Genomic DNA, 17,193 nt, shown 5'->3' on the forward strand with positions numbered 1-17,193 from the left:
GGCAATACAGGTGTGACAGCGCAACCGGTTTGACATTCTTGGACCCAGGGCGGTAGGAGATGTCAAAGTTAAATTGGGTGAATAGCAGGGCCCATTGATCTTGCCTGGAGTTGAGGCTTTTGGCGATGCAGAGATATTTAAGGTTCTTGTGTCCATACTACAAATGCGTGTTCCCCCCCTCTAACCAGTGCCTCCACTCCTCCAACGCCATCTTCAACGGTTGCCTACATAGTAATTCCTTTCCGTGGGGTTGAGACGATGGGAGAGGAAAGCGCAAGGATGCAGCTTTTGGTCTTGGGCTGAATGCTGGGACAGGACAGCCCCCACTCCGATGTGCGAGGTGTCAACCTCCACCACAAACTGCCGGGACGGATCTGGATGGATTATGATGGGGGTGATAGTGAATTTGTGTTTGAGGTCAAAGAACGCCTGGTCTGAACCTGGAGACCATGTAAACGGGACCTTGGGAGAGGTGAGTGCTGACAAGGGGGAAGCCTGGGTGCTGTAGCCCCAGATGAACTGGCGGTAGAAATGGGCAAACCCCAGGAAGCATTGCAGTTGCACTCTGAAGGTGGGCTGTGGCCAATCCACGATCTCTCTCATCTTTTCAGGATCCATCTGGATGTTGCACACAGCTATGATGTACCCCAGGAAGTAGATGGTGGAGAGATGGAATTCACATTTTTCCACTTTGACATACAGCTGGTTCTCCAGACGATGCTGGAGGACTTGTCTGACATGGAGGACATGTTCTTTTGCCGAGTGGGAAACACGAGGATGTCATCAAGGTAGATAAATACGAACCGGTTCAACATGTCCCTGAGAACGTTGTTTACCAAGGACTGGAACACAGCAGGAACATTGGTCAATCTGAAAGGCATCATCAGGAATTTGTAGTGCCTGCTAGCTGTGTTAAAGGCGGTCTTCCCCTCATCCCCTTCCCGGATCCGTACCAGATGGTAGGCGTTCCAGATGTCCAACTTGGAGAAGATGGTAGCCCCCTGGAGAGGCTCGAAAGCAGAGGTGCTGAGTGGAAGTGAGTAATAGTTTTTCACCGTGATGTCATTCTGGCCCTGGTAGTCAAAGGGGAGTCAGAAGGACGGATACCCCCTGCAACCAGGGAGTCCTCAATATACTTCTCCATCACTTTAGTCTTTGGACCTGAGGGAATAAAGCCACCCCCGAGGCAGTGTAGTGCCCGGGAGAAGGTCGAATTTTACCCCCCCGGTCACCGTCATAACTGACAACCGTCGCCGCTGACTTACTTTGTATAAATATCTACTTGTTCTTGTTCATAGGGCCGATGCAGAGAAAGTGTGGTGGCACGGGCCTTGCTGAAAACCTCCCGGAGGTCCTGGTACACCTCGGGAACGGCAGAGAGGTATGGGGCTTTTCCCAAGACCCAGGAAGACGTCCCGGGGAAGGCAGCACCGACTGTCCTGGAATCCTCGTAGGCGAGGTGGAAATCGAGGATGAGTGCCGGCGACAGGGAGCAGACTCCGTAACCCTCCTATTTTCCGTAACCCTCCTCCTAGCCTCCCATCGATCCGGATGGTCAAGGCTACGAGGGAGTCGGGGTCCAGGGGCAGCTCCCTTGCTGCAAGTGCGTCTTCAATCACCTCTGACAACCCGTGAAGGAACGTGTTGAACAGGGCTTCCGGGTTCCAGGGACTCTCAGCTGAAAACGTGTGAAAATCCATTGCGTAGTCCGCCACTCTACGGGAATCTGAAGTAGTTAGAGCAGCTTGCTAGCCACCTCTCTCCCGGACAATGGAGAATAAAACACTTTCCGTACCTCTGCCACTAATTAGTCTAATCTGAGGCAAACGGTGGATTGTTGCTCCCACACTGCCGTAGTCCAGGTAAGAGCCCTCCTGGACATCAGCGTTCATCACGTACGGTATCCTCCAGCGATCCGAGGGAAATGAAGAGGGCTGCAGCTCAAAGACGAGATAACACTGGGAGAGAAATTCCTAGCAGGATCCGGGATCTCCATCATAGTGCTCCGGATAAGGGAAGCCGGGGTGTTTGGGATGCCTTGGTAGATTGGGGAGAAACGCCTGTAAAGGTCAAACAGATCAGTGTGTTACACAGTGCAAAGGTTCACATTTAATGAGAGCACATAGTTTACTGTAGCAACTCCACCACGGTTGGGGTCAATTCCTTTTCAATCAGTCAATACAGAAAGTGAACTGAAATTCCAAAATCAATTCCAATTTTCCTCATTGCCGCCTATGAGAAAAATCAGTTTTAAATTGAATTGACCACAACCCTGACCCTCAGTGATACATTCATGCCTCATGCAGTATGTAATTGCCAAAATCAACTTGGCAGTGGTAGGCCTATCCAAGTGCCATGTTTTACAAACAATGGACAACATCTTTGAAAAAAAGTCTCTCAATTAATCAGTAATCATGAACATTATCTAAAGAGTAAAGTTGACCCCCACATTTATTAAGCAAATTTCCAAGACTTCCTTAATCCGTAAAAATACAGATGCATCAATAAAATGTCAGTGGTCATCAAGATAATAGAATATGTGCAGAATAAAAGATCATGGTGACATTCTTCTCCTATTGTTCTACAAAGGGCTGCTTTAAATCTGTGCAATACGAACACAGCCAATATACATTAGAATAATCTCAATTGCATTTACTTGATTCCTCGCATCCTCTCTCTTGTATTCGTTGCGTTCTCCAAAGGGTTTTGAGAAGGAGGTGAGGAGAGAGGACACAAAGAATCAAGGAAATACAATTGAGATTCTCCCATTGACAAAGAACACGTTATTACTAAGCAAATAAATATAATCTTTCTTTCTCTAAATCACAAAACAACTTCTTGGAAGAATCTCAATTGCATTTCCATGATTCATTGTGTCCTCTCGCCTCTCCTTCTCAAAGCCCATTGGACCTTCTGACCTTCTCATCCAATGGGATTTTGAGAAAAAAAACGAGGAGAGGGAGCGAGGAGACAAGGAACCACAATTGAGATTCTCCCCTAGGCTCTCCTCCTTATACTGTATATAGGCACTCATGAATACCAAACTTGATTTTGGGTGGATTCCGCGAAGTGCTTAGCTTTTAACAGCTAGGGCCGCTATTTGTTTTCCCAGAATCCCGCCTAACATACAGGTTGAAGCCTGCTTGACAGAGGCACTAAGTTGTTGGTACCAGATGAGTTTTGCAATGTAGCCCTTTTTGTCTGGAGAAATAAATGACTGGTTTTAGCGCTGTAGAAGCTGTTTTTGCGATGCTTTGTTTTAGGACAAACCGGATCACTCAGATTTCCAATGAGGAAATTGTTTGCTTGCAGAGGATTATTGGCTTGAGGTGTCTTGCTTGATCACGTGGGTCACCAGCAAACATAAGAAACTGGGGAACTGAGTGGAACATTTACATTTTCTACACCGGTGGCTGGACGTCGTTGGCTCTTGTTGGATCCATCTCCGCCTTGTCAATTGTCATTATCTGACTGGCCAGTGTTGCCCGGAGCTTCCCCATCTGATAACGGAGTCGAAGGAGCAGAGCAAGTGGAGCAGAGCAAGTGGAGCATGGCAATCAATGATGGACGCATGTCACGAGCCGTGGGAGCCGACGACAGCAACCTCCCACAAAGCAGTCTACACTCCCAACGAGGGAACCCGAGTGGATACAAACAACAAATAGTTTTGCACGCCCAATTTTTCAGTTTTTGATTTGTTAAAAAAGTTTGAAATATTCAATAAATGTCGTTCCACTTCATGATTGTGTCCCACTTGTTGTTGATTCTTCACAAAAAAATACAGTTTTATATCTTTATGTTTGAAGCCTGAAATGTGGCAAAAGGTCGCAAAGTTCAAGGGGGCCGAATACTTTCGCAAGGCACTGTATGTGTTTTTTTTTTATGGGGGAAAGTAAACATGAATAGATATTTATATGAATATTTAATTTCATTGTTTTTGTCTATATTGCATTTGTTTTAGGCACAAAGGAAATGAAAAGTACCGATATTGACATATAGTTGTATATTTTCCTAAACTTGGGTCCCAGGAAAACACAAAATGTCTAATTTGGGTCCCAGGCTGAAAAAGTTTAAGAACCCTTGCCCTACAGGAATCGTTCTTCGCGATGATCAAGGACTCCTTATAACCAACTGCAGAGTACACACACAGAGGGTGTACGTCCGCCTGGATGCAGAGAACATGTACCACCAGCACTTTCCACCTGTGACGCATTTGAGTTGGCCCGGGCTTGACTGGACCACCCTGGCAGTTAAGCACGCCCAACTCCAAAAGTTCACAGTAACCCAGTCAGAACTAGAAGAGCCCAGGTGAGAAAAATGATTAGTTGGGGGTGCTACTCTTGATAGGTGTAACCAGAGGGGGACTATTTGCTCTAGGTACCACTGCCATCAACACAGTCAGTCTAGCCACAGTCAAAATAAATGTTAGGGAGATTACTGAAGAGATGCCACTTATTCAGCAACAGAAATCACAGGCACTCAGGTTGCAGCATGTGGGAAGGTCCCTCCAGGACACTATTCTGGTGGTAAACTCTTCTGAACAAAACACTCCTGTCGATATGAAAGCTAGTAGAGGTCATGAACCATGACTATGCCCAATTGGTTTGATTGTTGTTGGAGGATTTTCTCTGTGAAGTTAGCTCTCACTTGGCCATGAATTGAATCCCCTCATATCTAGTGCCCATCTCAATGGTGCACAACATATTTACCTCAGCTACCACAACCACGATAAAGCCATTACAGTCTTATTTGGACTATAGTCTGGGGTCGGCAATCCCAATACACGTTGATGTTAATCGCAAGGAAGTGGGATTTTTACTGACACTGCCGGTTATTGAACTGGAGAATATCTATAGATTGAAAATGAAAATCACCACACTCCCAGTCGTACTTTATCAGGAAAACAATCCAGATTTCTATCTCACCCCTAACCTGTTAATGTGTACTCTATCAAAAAATGTCCACTATCTCTGTCCTAGCAAACCATTTGTCAGGGATAACAATGAGCATCATTGTGGACTCAAGCCTATCACCAACGAAGAACGCTGTAGAGCCAAACTAACAGCAAGGGATGGGGTCACCACCACACAAGTGGAGGTGGTAGAGAATCCATGGATGGTTAACACCCCATTTGCGTCCGCCACTATGACTTACGAACGCCATGACTCCATCACCCAATTGAACCTCCCCGACCAGACTGTTTTTGTTAAGGTATCAGAGGGGGCGATTATCCACATAGATGACCTCGCTCTATACCAACTTCCCGATGACAGGATAGACACAGAGATTGAAATGCCTGACGCTTTTGCTAAAAGTTCCCTTGAGTTACCACCAACCATTCAAAACCAAATCCAGTACGAGGGATCCTTGACTGATCCTTGACTGTCGATACTTTTAGTGTCACCGCAATGATGATCCACAACCAGGACATCCCGTGGACATTTTTTATCATGGGTTGCAAATTGTAGAATCATTCCAAGGTTGAACCCACCAGAGGGGGACCGTCATGACTCTCCTGGGTGAGGATCAAAGGCCTCAGATCAGCTTGGTAGCTGACAAAAACCAGAGCCACTTAAACACAGAAAAGTGGAAGGGAGGGTGGGCCGGTTTTGACACCTGAACACTCGGTTGTAAATCAGGCAGGATGGCAATTTGCTCCTCAATATTGGGAAATAAATATCCCTTTGTTACAGAAGGTTTTGCCGCCCAAAAACTCTAACATCCAACAATGAACACTGGGACAGCATATTTCAACATCCAAATGCGGGGAATAATAAGAGATGGAATATGGGAAATTAATGTCTACTTTGTGATGTCTTTAAAACTGGTATAAAAGTGGTATAATGAAAATATTGTAATTTGAAGAGCTTTCACACTCTGTATATCAGGTTTAATCCTTTACGTTGTGGAGGAAATATCATGTAGGGAATATATTGGTTAAACCTCTTAGAGCTCCCCCCTACTTTGTGCAATTTCCGCCTGAAGACATACCCAAATCTAACAGCCTGTAGCTCATGCACAGAACCAAGGATATGCATATTCTTGGTATCATTTGAAAGAAACACTCTGAAGTTTGTGTAAATGTGAATTGAATGTAGGAGAATATAACACAATAGATCTGGTTTAGATAAAACAATGGAAAAAAACATTTGTTTTTTATTTTTATTTTGTATCATCATCTTTAAAATGAACAAGATAAAACAAACATTCAGATAGGATGATGGGGACAATTTCAGTGAAAAATATAAGAGGGCAACAGTACTTGTGCAAAGTTTCAGAATGATAACTTCTAAAATGAGTGTGCTACATGACATTTATCATGAAGTCACCCAGGTGTCCCACACAAGTAGCCCAAATGTACCCAAGTGGCCAATTTGGTGAAGGTATACATTTTGAAACAAATAACTATATACAAAATATCAAAATGGTATTCTAATTATTGATAAAAAAATATGAAAAAAAATATATATACATTTACAAAATAACTATTTACACACTTTCAATATTTGGAAGACCCTCAGTCCTCTATCAAATCAAATCCTATTTATATAGCCCCAGCCTAAAACCCCAAACAGCAAGCAATGCAGGTGTAGAAGCACGGTGGCTAGGAAAAACTCAGTAGAAAGGCAAAAACATAGGAAGAAACGTAGAGAGGAACCAGGCTATGAGGGGTGGCCAATCCTCTTCTGGCTGTGTCGGGTGGAGATCACAGTGGTTGTAGAGGGTGCAACAGGACAGCACCTCAAGAGTAAAAATTAACCGTTTAGGGTTCCATAGCCTCAGGCAGAACAGTTGAAACTGGAACAGCAGCAAGGCCAGGTGGACTGGGGACAGCAACGAGTCATCATGCCAGGTAGTCCTGACGCATGGTCTTAGGGCTCAGGTCCTCCTCTGAGAGAAAGAGAGAATTAGAGAGAGCATACTTAAATTCACACAGGACACCGGATAAGACTCCCATTCGGTGTCAGTGTCACTGTGAAATAAAATGTTCAGTTAGAATAGTTTCACATATGAGACCTTATTCAACAGGTAAAATAAACAGATATATACTGTATATGGAGTACAGGGAACATAAGGTTGAATATATTATTATGACCTGCTAGATCTACTGTCTCTTTTATATTATGACATTTCAGCTAGATCTACTGTCTCTATTATATTATGACAGACCAGCTAGATCTACTGTCTCCATTTCACAGCGGGCAAATCATTGGTGCACAATGATGTCATGACTTATTGTCTTCAAATCGGTTTCTTTCAGTCAATACGTCCTGCAAAATGGCCCATCACGTTTGATTGTGTTACAAACAAACCAGTTGATTGCAGTGAAACCAAACATGACTGGAAAAGTCACGTTCTGTGTGGGTTATTTACCTGGAATGTGTCGTCGAAAATGGAAGGAGACAGAATTCACGACACAAGCGGTTCACAAAATGTTTCGTGTTAGGCTATAAAACTGATTTTATCAAACAAAAGATCATTCATTGTGTAACAATGAGTATTGGAATTGCAAACAGACGAAGATCGTCAAAGGTAAATGATTTATTTTAACCTGTCTAAGATATTGGTTCCCAATTGGGAATCAACCCTCCCACGTTCAGCTGAAATGGTGGCGCATGGAACGCAAAAATATTCTTAAAAATATTTAACCTCCACACATTAACAAGTCCAATAGCTCAAATGAAAGATAAACACCTTGTTCATCTAGCCAGCAAGTCAGATTTCTAAAATGTTTTACGGCGAAAACATAGCACATATATATGTCAAACCACCACCAGACACAGCTCATTTGAATAGCCAAAACATGCAATCAACAAACGCAGGATTAAAAAATAAATCGTTCACTAACCTTTTGAAAATCTTCATCAGATGACAGTAATAGGACATGTTACACAGTACATTTTTTTTTTTTCAATAATATGCCATTTATATCCATAAATGTCCATTTACAGTGAGTTCACGTTCAGAAATTACTCAAAAATGCCCGCAGGAAATCTAGGTAGCGCGGCAAGATAACGTAAATAGACATCATAAACTTTGACTAAATATACATGTTCTACATATAGTTAGAAAGATACACTGCTTCTTTATGCAACCGCTTTGTAAGATTTATTTTTAACGTTACAGAAATCGCACACTATTCAATATGCTGAGACGGCGCTCAGATACAAGCTACATTTCTACGTAATGTTGGAGTCAACAGAAACACAGATTTCAGCATAAATATTCCCTTACCTTCGATGGTCTTCGTTCAGAATGTTCTGGAAGGCTTCATACTTACCCAATACATCGTTTGGTTTCAAGTCTTGCGTCTTTGTATTAGCTACTGCTAATAACATCAGCTGAAATGCACCCAAAATGTCCTCTGGTCCGGAAAAGTTGCGCATCAAAACTTCAAAATTACATATTATATGTCGACTAAACAGGTCAAACTAAGTGCAGAAGCAAGCTTTATGATGTTTTAGACACACAAAACAAACTTAAATTCAATCGGCCATCGTCTGCCCTTCTCTTGAGTGCTGGAACAAAGGAATGGCTGGGACCAATTCGCGCCACAACGCACAACCTATTTTCTCATGGCACGCACTAATTTCACTCCCATAGGGTCAATTCTCGCGGGATTTGAACGATTCAAAGCTCTACTGAAAGAGGACATCTAGCGAGAGAGCGAAGAGATAGAAAGTCTCCCCAGAATCATAACTGGTTGGGAAGGGTGGGGGCGATGACGTCAAAGTTGCTCCAACTTTCATGACCACAAAAACTAGTTTGGAAGAATGCCTGCCCTGTGAGTTCTGCTATACTTACAGACATAATTCCAACGGTTTTAGAAGCTTTAGAGTGTTTTCTATCCAATAATAATTATTATATGCATATATTAGCAATTTTTGACAGATTTTTTTTTCAGTTTACTAGGGGTACCCAATCTCTCCAAAGGGGGCATATGTCTGCCATATGCAGTTTGTGATTATGTTACGCATGTGCTGGTAAAAAAACATTTTATGGGGCTCTATGCTCAGAGAATCGCATCGTATTCTTTCGCAGTAAATCCGTTTTTAAATCTGACAATGCAGTTGGATTAGCAAGATTCTAGGCTTTCGATACATGTGAGACACTTGTATTTTCATGAATGTTTAATATGACTATTTATGTAGAGATCACCGAATGTTGTGGCATTTCAGCCCACTAGCGGGTTCCGTGCGCAGAGGTTAAGAAAGGAATTTTAGTTTTCTAACGAGATCATAGTTTTGATGATGTTTTGCCCGTATCTAGCCACGCCCTAGGGAGCTCAGAGAGCGTGTCTGTATGATGGAAACACCACTTTTTACCCAAGTGTATAAAAGACTTAAGAATTAACATACCAGCCTAGAAGGACCACAAGCTGTAGCTAGGTCTACATTAGTAAGACCCTGAAAATCAACATGGGGTTGAAGAAGACATAGGAACGTCTAACAATCACTACTACGGTTGAGTAGCTGTTCTAAGTACTGTATCTAAGAAAGTGAATTTAACCTGTTTGGGCTAGGGGGCAGCATTTTCACTTTTGGATGAAAAGCGTGCCCAGAGTAAACTGCCTCCTACTCAGTCCCAGATGCAAATATATGCATATTGTTAGTAGTATTGGATAGCAAACACTCTGAAGTTTCTAAAACTGTTTGAATGATGTCTGTGAGTATAACAGAACTCATATGGCAGGCACAAACCTGAGAAAAAAATCCAAACAGGAAGTGGGAAATCTGAGGTTTGTAGATATATATATATTTTTTCACCTTTATTTAACCAGGTAGGCTAGTTGAGAACAAGTTCTCATTTGCAACTGCGACCTGGCCAAGATAAAGCATAGCAATTCGACACATACAACAACACAGAGTTACACATGGAATAAACAAAACATAGTCAATAATACAGCAGAACAAAAGAAAACAAAAAGTATATGTACAGTGAGTGCAAATGAGGTAAGATATGGGAGTTAAGGCAATAAATAGGCCATGGTGGCGAAGTAATTACAATGTAGCAATTTAAACACTGGAATGGTAGCTGTGCAGAAGATGAATGTCCAAGTAAAGATACTGGGGTGCAAAGGAGCAAGATAAATAAATAAATAGTTTATGGGGATGAGGTAGGTAGATAGATGGGCTGTTTACAAATGGGCTATGTACAGGTGCAGTGATCTGTGAGCTGCTCTGACTGCTGGTGCTTAAAGCTAGTGAGGGAGATGTGAGTCTCCAGCTTTAGAGATTTTTACAGTTCGTTCCAGTCATTGGCAGCAGAGACCTGGAAGGAAAGACGACCAAAGGAAGAATTGGCTTTGGGGGTGACCAGTGAGATATACCTGCTGGAGCGCGTGCTACGAGTGGGTGCTGCTATAGTGACCAGTGAGCTGAGATAAGGAGGGGCTTTACCTAGCAGAGACTTGTAGATAACCTGTAGCCGGTGGGTTTGGCGACGAGTATGAAGCGAGGGCCAACCAACAAGAGCGTACAGGTCGCAGTGGTGGGTAGTGTATGGGTCTTTGGTGACAAAACGGATGGCACTGTGATAGACTGCATCCAGTTTGTTGAGTAGAGTGCTGGAGGCTATTTTATAGATGACATCACCGAAGTCGAGGATCGGTAGGATGGTCAGTTTTACAAGGGTATGTTTGGCAGCATGAGTGAAGTTTGCTTTGTTGCGATATAGGAAGCCAATTCTAGATTTAATTTTGGATTGGAGATGCTTAATGTGAGTCTGGAAGGAGGGTTTACAGTCTAACAAGACACCTAGGTATTTGTAGTTGTCCACGTATTCTAAGTCAGAGCCGTCCAGAGTAGTGATGCTTGACGGGCGAGCAGGTGCGGGCAGGGATCGGTTGAATAGCATGCATTTAGTTTTCCCTGCGTTTAAGAGCAGTTGGAGGCCACGGAAGGGGAGTTGTATGGCATTGAAGCTCGTCTGGAGGTTAGTTAACACAGTGTCCAAAGAGGGGCCAGAAGTATACAGAATGGTGTCTTCTGCGTAGAGGTGTACCAGAGAATCACCAGCAGCAAGAGCAACATCATTGATATATACAGAGAAGAGAGTCGGCCCGAGGATTGAACCCTGTGGCACCCCCATAGAGAATGCCAGAGGTCCGGACAACAGGCCCTCCGATTTGACACTGAACTCTATCAGAGAAGTAGTTGGTAGACCAGGTGAGGCAATCATTTGAGAATCCAAGGCTGTCGATTCTGCCAATAAGAATGTGAAGATTGACAGATTCGAAAGCCTTGGCCAGGTCGATGAATACGGCTGCACAGTAACGTCTCTTATCTATGGCAGTTATGATGTCGTTTAGGACCTTGAGCATGGCTGAGGTGCACCCATGACCAGCTCTGAAACCAGATTGCATAGTGGAGAAGGTACGGTGGGACTCGAAATGGTCGGTAATCTGTTTGTTAACTTGGCTTTCGAAGACCTTAGAGAGACAGGGTAGGATATATATAGTTCTGTAGCAGTTGGGTCTAGAGTGTCACCCCCTTTGAAGAGGGTGATGGCTGCGGCAGCTTTCCAATCTTTGGGAATCTCAGACTATACAAAATAGTCTTTGAACAGGCTAGTAATAGGGGTTGCAACAATTTCAGCAGATCATTTTAGAAAGAGAGGGTCCAGATTGTCTAGCCCGGCTGATTTGTAGGGGTCCAGATTTTGCAGGTCTTTCAGAACATCAGCTATCAGGATTTGGGTAAAGGAGAAATAGTGGGGGCTTTGGCGGGTTGCTGTGGAGGGTGCCGGGTAGTTGACCGGGGTAGAGGTAACCAGGTGGAAAGCATGGCCAGCCGTAGAGAAATGCTTATTGAAATTCTCAATTATAGTGGATTTATCGGTGGTGACAGTGTTTCCTAGCCTCGGTGCAGTGGGTAGCTGGGAGGAGGTGATCTTATTCTCCATGGACTTTTCAGTGTCCCAAAAGATACAGTGGGATATTGGTTATGTTGCCTTTCCTACTTTCCACTAGATGTCAACCATCTTTAGAATGTTGTTTGATGCTTCTACTATGAAGGGCGCTGAATGAGAAGGGAATGAGTCAGAGGTCTGCCAGCAGTCACGAGCTCAGTCACGCGCATTCACATGAGAGGTAGCTCCCGTTCCATTGCTTTTCTACAGACAATGGAATTCTCCGGTTGGAACATTATTGAACATTTATGATAAAAACATCCTAAAGATTGATTCTATACATCGTTTGATATGTTTCTACGACCAGTAATATAACTTTTTGGAATTTTCGTCCGACCTTTCTGCTGGAAGTTGCACGCGCGTTTCAATTTGTTTACCAAACGCCCTAACAAAAGGAGGTATATGGACATACATGATGAACTTTATCGGACACATCAAAGATTTATTGTGGAACTTTGATTCCTGGGAGTGCATTCTGATGAAGATCATCAAAGTTAATTATTTATATTTATAATAGTATTTCTGACTAATGTTGATTGCGCAACATGGCGGATATTTATTTTGGCTGGTTTGGCTCTGAGCTCCGTATTCAGATTATTGCATGGCATGCTTTTTCCGTAAAGTGTTTTTGAAATCTGACACAGCGGTTGCATTAAGGAGAAGTATATCTAAAGTTCCATGCATTACAGTTGTATTTTCATCGACATTTATAATGAGTATTTCTGTAAATTGATGTGGTTCTCTGCAAAATTTTGGAAGCAAAACATTACTGAACAGAACATGCCAATGTAAAATGAGATTTTTGGATATAAATATGAGCTTTATCGAACAAAACATAAATGTATTGTGTAACATGAAGTCCTATGAGTGTCATCTGATGAAGATCATCAAAGGTTAGTGATTCAATTTATCTCTATTTGTGCTTTTTGTGACTCCTCTCTTTTGCTGGAAAAATGGCTGTGTTTTTCAGTGACTTGGTGGTGACCTAACATAATTGTGTGTGGAGCTTTCGGGGTAAAGCATTTTTTAAATCAGCCACTGTGGCTGGATTAAAGAGAATGTTATCTTTAAAATGGTGCCTAATACTTGTATGTTTGAGAAATTTGATTTATGAGATTTCTGTTGATTTGTATTTGGCGCCCTGCAATTTCATTGGCTGCTAGCGGAACCCCGTTCCCAGACAAGTAGGACCATCCGGTTATTCTCTTCAAATCGTTGTCGACTACACTGCTCTCATTACTACTCTGGAGATCATCAACACGGCTGATTAGCTGTCCTCAGAAGACCACTCTTCCAGAAAGAGTGAAAGTACACACAGACAACTAAGAAGAAGGACATTGTGTCACCATGTGGACAATCAGAGCCTAAGGATGAAGGAGAAAGCCCAATCGAACCCTTTTCACGAATCGGAACCATTTTCACGAAGGCCTGGGTCCAACAGAGATACACGATGAAGACCTTCAACAAGTAGATACATGCATTACTTCTTACCCAAAAGGGCGGCAGTTCAGGGGAAGGTATTATAATTACTGTGAGCGTAGTTCCCAAATGTATCCAAGTGTTTCCTCTCTTTCGCTCTCACTTCCTCTCTCTCTCTCTTCAAGTCTCCATCTTTTGTGACAAGTTTCATATTGTGTTAGTCCGCTAGGGACCGGTTTTCATCATATTAAGGTTCTAATCAACAAACTATATTGTGTCCTGTGTTATTGTTTAGTTTGCCAGTAAATAAATAATCAAATCAATTTATGTGGTACGGAATAATCAGTAAGAATTAGGTTTGTGCAAATTCAAGAAGACTGCGACGTTCAGAATGAGTCTGATATGAGGTAATGAGTGACTGTTATCAATATATTTTTGAGTTTATTTCAGGAGATTTTAACTTGTTAACCAACTTCTTCCATGGTGCTCCAAATTCCTAATGAGTGAATTGTTACATGATTAAATCAATCTGGTAACAATTAAACATAGTAGGTAATTATTTGATAAATAACAGTCATCACATTAATGAGAGTCACGTCACGACACTGTTTTACACTGAGTGTGTTCGTCAATTTAATCTGGAGTACCAGAGTCTACTCTGGGCATTCGTAACCTCAGAGCGTTGTCAGATTGGTCGTTTGTAAATTCAGAGTGTTTCGCTCTACAGCGAAACGGAGCGCATTTACCAACTATGCCTATCGAGAGTTGTCGCAGTAACATCATAAACATTCTATTGAAATAGTTACTTGCATATTGGAGTCTTTACTTTAGACATGTAGCTAGCCAGCTAGCTAAACAATGAACCATAATCCCAACTCATAACGGCATTATCCTGCATGAATCTGCAGGTAGCTAACCAACCAGTTTCAATGTTACCTAGCTAACATAAGGCTATAACTAGCAATGCAAAGGATTCTGAAATACAAATAATATTACTACACAGATCATACACGTAATGTTAGCTGGCTTGCTAACTGTAGACTTCAACTTGAAATGAAAACAACTTTCTGACAAAATTAGAAACGTGTAATATCTGAAAATGTAGCTAGCTAGACTCTCATACCCGTATACGTGGATGGACGCTTCTCACTCTCTGTCACGGATGCCATGGTTGCCCTTAGTTTGAGGATGTAATCCAGAGACAGGTGTTTTATACAACAGCCTTCTGTGTGTTCTCTTTTCAACTCCATCTGCGTATTTGCAATCAAATGCCAGAATTTTCTCCCTCTCCTTAGCTATCAAACTGTTTTCGAAACTCGGTCCTCCAGAAAGTAGAGAGCAACACTTATGCAGTTCTACTACCTGATATCTTTATAAAAAAAGTTAGTTAGAAAGGATTACATACACATACTGACCAGATCACATTATAGAAGCAGGCTACATGACAGACAAATCCAAACTCATCTCTCGGCATGTCCAGCCCACTCATTTTCTCAGTCAATCATGGCTAGTTAAATAAAGGTTAAATAAAATAAACAGTTGCAAACAAGAGTTTCTGTTGGACAAATTCAGGTATGTTTATTCCCATTTTGCTTCCTTTTAACTTTTTGGTGACAGGGGGCAGTATTTTCACATCAGGATGAAATGTATGCCCAAATTCAACTGCCTGCTACTGATCCCCAGAAGATAGGATATTCATAGTATATTTGGATAGAAAACACTATGAAGTTTCTAAAACTGTTTGAATGATGTCTGTGAGTATAACAGAACTTATTTAGCAGGTGAAACCCAGAGGACAAACTATTCAGTTTTTTTTTTTACATCACTCTCTTTTAAATTAATTTTCATTGGGAATCCAGATTTCTAAGGGACCTTCTTGCAGTTCCTACCTCTTCCACTGGATGTCAAACATCTTTAGAAATTGGTTGAGGTTTTTCCTTTGTGTAATGAAGAAGTGCGGCCATCTTGAACGATGGTAACTTGAAGTGTACTGTTAGATACAGGCGCTTGACCAGAAAGTTAGATACAGTTTGTTTTCCTCCTGTATTGAACACAGATCCCGTCTTCAATTTTATCGATTATTTACATAAAAAAATACCTAAAGTTGTATTACAAAAGTAGTTTGAAATGTTTTGGCAAAGTTTACAGGTAACTTTTGAGATATGTTGTAGTCACGTTGCGCAAGTTGGAACCGGTGTTTTTCTGGATCAAACGCGCCAAATATATGGACATTTTGGGTATGTATTTTTTATTTTATTTATTTAACCAGGCAAGTCAGTTAAGAACAAATTCTTATTTTCAATGACAGCCTGGGAACAGTGGGTTCAGGGGCAGAATGACAGATTTGTACCTTGTCAGCTCGGGGGTTTGAACTCGCAACCTTCCGGTTACTAGTCCAACGCTCTAACCACTAGGCTACCCTGCCGCCCCCGTATCTACGGAATTAATTGAACAAAAGGAACATTTGTGATGTTTATGGGACATATTGGAGTGCCTACAGAAGAAGCTCGTCAAAGGTAAGGTAAGAATTATATTTTTATTTCTGCGTCTTGTGTCACGCCTGCAGGGTTGAAATATGCTTCTCTCTCTTTGTTTACTATGGTGCTATCCTCAGAAAATAGCATATTTTTCTTTCGCCAAAAATTATTTTTTGAAATCTGACATGTTGCTGGATTCACAACAAGTGTAGCTTTAATTTGCTATCTTGCATGTGTGATTTAATGAAAGTTTATAGTAATTTATTTCAATTTGGCGCTCTGCATTTTACCTAGCTTTTGGCCAGGTGGGACGCTAGCGTCTTTCATATCCCAGAGAGGTTAAGAAATGTTTTTCAACAGAATCGGCGTAATGCATACACCTATGGTCATGCGTAAACAGAGTTCACTCTCATAACAGCCATGTAGTATTCCTTCTCTTCCCGTCACTTATGGACTTCAATGCACAACACATCAGCTGAAAGTGACCAGGATAAAAGAAAAATCCAAGTCAAACCGTTACACACAGCCTACATCCGCTACACACACCCTATTAACTAAAGTAACGTCATAGTCTGCTTAGCTAATAGAACTAACCGGTTAGTAAACCCGCTGCAATCATGCAGTAACATTAGTGTATATTCAAGTAAGCAGTTACACTGGCGGGCCTTGGTTGGAAATAAATTAGTCATACCAATTACCTTATTAAAAACTTCTTAGGGATAGGGGGCAGTATTTTCACGTCCAGATGAAAAGAGTGCCCAAAGTAAACTGCCTGCTACTCAGGGCCAGAAGCTAGGATATGCATGTAATAATGTCTTTGAGTATAACAGAACTGATTTGGCAGGTGAAACCCCGAGGACAAACCATCCAGGAAAAAAAATTGAGGTCATAGTTTTTCCCATTAGGTTTCTATTGAAAGCCCTATTTAATAGGAACCTGGTTGCAGTTCCTATGGCTTCCACTAGATGTCAACAGTCTTTAGAATTTGTTTGATGTTTTTCTTTTGAAAAATTAAGATGTACGGCTGTTCTTTGTAAGTGTCACTCCAGATGGATTCTACTGTTTGGTGCGCGTAACCTGGAACGCGCCTCAAGTTGTTTTTATCTGGTATTGGAAACAGTTTGTCCCGTCTTAAATTTAATAGATTATTTATGTTTTAGGATACCTGAGGTTGGATTAGGAACGTTGTTTGAAATGTTTGGACCAAGTTTACAGGTAACTTATTAGATACTTTGTAGTCATGTAGGGCGAGATGGAACCGGTGTATTTCTGAATCAAACGCGCCAAATATATACATTTTTGGGATATAAAGAAGGATATTATAGAACAAAAGGACCATTTGTGATGTTTCTGGGACATTTTGGAGTGCCAACAGAAGAAGATCTTC

Source organism: Oncorhynchus mykiss, chromosome 4, assembly GCF_057628025.1.
Source record: "Oncorhynchus mykiss isolate SJ-2025 chromosome 4, ASM5762802v1, whole genome shotgun sequence".
NCBI classification, from domain to species: Eukaryota; Metazoa; Chordata; class Actinopteri; order Salmoniformes; family Salmonidae; genus Oncorhynchus; species Oncorhynchus mykiss.